The sequence below is a fragment of the Jaculus jaculus genome, chromosome 4 (assembly GCF_020740685.1).
Source record: "Jaculus jaculus isolate mJacJac1 chromosome 4, mJacJac1.mat.Y.cur, whole genome shotgun sequence".
Taxonomy (NCBI): Eukaryota; Metazoa; Chordata; class Mammalia; order Rodentia; family Dipodidae; genus Jaculus; species Jaculus jaculus.
Genome location: NC_059105.1, coordinates 24,461,651 through 24,465,579, shown reverse-complemented (window position 1 = coordinate 24,465,579; position 3,929 = coordinate 24,461,651). Strand labels below are relative to the sequence as shown.

The 3,929-nt window shown below is 44.6% G+C and overlaps 1 pseudogene; it reads left to right on the top strand.

The window, feature by feature from the left end:
• Window positions 1-394, top strand: LOC101595214 (annotated as a pseudogene).
• The last annotated feature ends 3,535 nt before the right edge of the window (window positions 395-3,929 follow it).

Below are 3,929 nucleotides of genomic sequence, written 5' to 3'. Positions count from 1 at the left end.
ATGAACGACACTGTAACCCTCCGGACCAGGAACCTCACGACCAACCTACTGCTTCAGAGGAAACAAATGGTCATTGATGTCCTTGACCCGGGGAAGGCTACAGTACCCAAGACAGAAATTTGGGAAAAACTAGCCAAAATGTCCAAGACCACACCAGATGTCATCTTTGTATTTGGGTTCAGAACCCGTTTTGGTGGTGGGGCAAGACAACTTGATTTATGACTCCTTGGATTATGCAAAGAAAAATGAACCCAAACACCGAATTGCAAGACATGGCCTGCATGAGAAGAAAAAGACCTCAAGAAAATGGCGGAAGGAACGGGAGAACAGGATGAAGAAAGTCCGGGGCATTTCCAAGGCTAATGTCAGTGCCCACAAAAAGGCAAAGGACTGAAGACTGTGGCGACTTAATCTTCCACAATGCTGCAGAGTGTCTAAGGCAACCAATAAACTGTAAAATCTCAAAAAAATAAATAAATAAAGAACCCGAGATCTATCCCTAGAACCCAAGTAAAAACACCTGTTTTGGCGGTGCACTCCTGTAATCGCAGCACTGGGGAGGTAGAGGCAGGCAGATGACTGGGGCTCACCTGTCAGCCAATCTAGCCTACCTGGCCAACAAGAAACCTTGCCTCAAAAAAGTGGACTTAGACATACTTGCACCACCATGTTTATTGCTGCTCTATTCACAATAGCTAGGCAATGGAACCAGCCTAGATGTCCCCTAACAGGTGAATGGATAATAAAGATGTGGTACATTTACACAATGGAGTTCTATTCAGTGGTAAAGAAAAATGAAATTTGCAGGAAAATGGATGGATCTAGAGAGGAATATACTAAGTAAGGTAACCCAGGCCCAGAAAGCCAAACGTTGCATGTTCTCTCTCATATGTGCATCCTAGCTACAAATGTTTAGACTTGTGTGTGTGATGGAACCAAAAATCAGTAGCAGAGGTCAGTAAGCTAGAAAAAGGCTATAAGGAAGGGAGGAGTGGGAAGGACTTTAGGGGATGATATTGTATATATGTAAGTAGAAGAAAAGATTACATGGAGTGGAATGGTCTAAGTGAGGTCAGGGGAAGAGATTAAGTAAGAGAAGGGTGGGGCAAGGTCATTCAAGATACAAGATATTCTGAATAAGACATATGAAAGCCTACTTTTGGATAATGGCGCATCCAGAAGCCATAGATTGCTACTAGAAAATTCTCAGTATCAGGGATGGGATACCTTCCAGTGAGTTGTTGGCCAGCGAGGTCCCTGTTGCCTCCAAAACATTACAGGCTGTTGCCAAGGCTCTTGGTTTCCCATGAGTAACAGATGAAGACTTCACATGCCTGGGCAGAAAGGTCACTGAGAAATAAAGCTGGAGCCGAGATGAAAACCTACTCCCTTGCCAGCTGAAAGCAGGAAAAAGCTGCACTGCATGCAACCCTATGGGAAACAGAAGTCATCAGCGGTGAAAACAGTGGACACTGGAAGCCTCAAGTTTGGCCAGATAGGCCAAATGACTGAACAGGTGCAATAGTGGCATGTCTGCTCTGGGGAAAACCAACTGCTTTCTAATTGTACTAGAGGCCCGCCCTATGGGAGGGAATATGTGTCTGGTACTGAAAACCTAATCAAAAGCCTATGGCAGGGGAGGTCATGAGCCTTAGTGGTATAAAGCCTGCTGTTATCTGGCTAAATGCATATATTATGCTCACCAAACTGCCCCAAATCCACTACACTTTTTGTTCATATTCATATATTAATGCTGCTCTCATTTTTGGTTAGAGAAGATTCTCTTTTCACATGGTGGTGAGCACTGGGATGACCCAAAAGGCAACATAGTGCTGAGACAGAGGAGTGTGCAGCACTGAAACATCTCCATCACACCCTCCAAGGCTCAGGGTCCATTGTGGAAGAGGGGGTGGAAAGAATGTAAAAGCCAAAGGAAGAGTACCACTCCTTACAATGCAACTGTCCAGACAGAAACTGGCCTTGATGTCCATGACCTCGCAGTGCCTAGCAACACCTACACAAGACCCTCATGATAGAAGAAAAAAAATGATGACATCAAAATAAAAGAGACTAACAGAGAGAGGGAGGGGATATGATAAGATAGTGGAGTTGTGAAGGGGAAAGTGGGGGAGGGAAGGGAATGATGGTTTATTGTCTGTAAGCATGCAAGTTGTCAATAAAAAAAGTTTTAAAAAAATTAAGTGAAGGTGGGGCTTAAAAGATGGCTTAATAGTTAAGACACTTGCCTGCACAGCCAAAGGATCCAGGTTCGCTTCCCCAGGACCCACGTAAACCAGATGCACAAGGTGGCGCATGCATCTGGAGTTCATTTGCAATGGCTGGATGCCCTGGTGAACCCATTCTCTCTCTTCCTCTCTCTCCTTCTTTTTCTCTCAATCTCTCAAATAAATAAATAGCCAGGCATGGAGGCACATGCCTTTAATCGCAGCACTTGGGAGGTAGAGGTAGAAGGATCACCATGAGTTCGAGACCACCCTGAGACTACATAGTGGATTCCAGGTCAGCCTGAGCTAGAGAGAAACTCTACCTCAAAAAAAATAAATAAATAAACAAGTAAAAATATTTTTTTTAAAGTAAAGGTACATAGCATTCTTGTCACACAATGTTGTAGTTTGCTTCCACATGTTTTCTTGAGCACACACATGCATCTGCACACTAATGAGCATTTACACACACACATACACACACACACATTTAAAAAAGAAAGAGAGACTGAGCCAGGCATGGTGGCCCATGCCTTTAATCCCAGCACTCAGAGGCTGAGGTAGGAGGATAGCTGTGAATTGAGGGTCACCCTGAGATGACAGCAAATTCCAGATCACCCTGAGCTACAGTGAAACCCTACCTCAAAAAACCAAAAAGGAAGGTAGGAAGGAGAAAGAAAGAGGACTGGAGAGATTTAGAGATTAAGGCACTTAACTAAGGACCCAGGTTCGATTCCCCAGGACCCATGTAAACCAGATGCACAGGATGGCACATGCATCTGGAGTTCATTTGCAGTGGATGGAGGCCTTGGCACACGTGTACATTCCCTCTCTCTCCCTCTCTCTCTCTCTCTCTCCCTCCCTCCCTCCCTTCCTATTTCTCTTTCTCTCAAACAAACATATAAAATATTTAAATGGTGTTATCTTCTCAGCTGAATGAGGGTGTTTCCCCATTCCCTGCCCTTAAAAAAAAAAAAAAAAAAAGAAAGAAAGAAATGGACTTTATACCCTGAGCAGAGTTTTAAAAAACACAAACAATAAGAAGGGATCACCGCTAAGGATCACACCAGTGAAGGCAGCAGGTGGGGAGACAGCTCCCCCAGTCTGATCACAGACAGAGACAGAGAATGCAAACCAGACACCAGGGAGGAGGAAATGTGCAGGAAGGGACGGGTGGTCAGCACAGAGAAAGCCTCATGCACTTTTAAGGAACATCCCATTTCTCTCTTGCAACTTTTTTTAAAAACTATTTATTTAAGAGAGAGAGGGAAGGAGGGAAGGTAGGAGAGGGAGAAAATGGGCACACCAGGGCCTCCAGCCACTGCATACACACTCTAGACGCATGAACCACCACGAGCATCTGGCTTATGTGGGTTCTGGGGAGTTGAACCCAGGTCCTTTGGCTTCACAGGCAGGCGCCTTTACCGCAAAGCCATCTCCTCAGCTCCCTCTCTTGCAACTTTTAAGGGAGCAATTTTCACATAATACAAGGAACAGAAACCTGATTTCAGGATCTGGAAAAAGAAAACTAGGAGCCAAATAGCTACCCTATAAATAGATGCTATCTAAGTGGGCTAATGCCACAAAAATAACAGCCCCTTGATCAGGTCTAAGCGTGTCTTTAAGAATTATGTTCCTTGAAGGCTGTCACCAGAGCCCACAGCCAAACACCAGGCATAGTCACTTCAATGAAGAGTCTCAAGC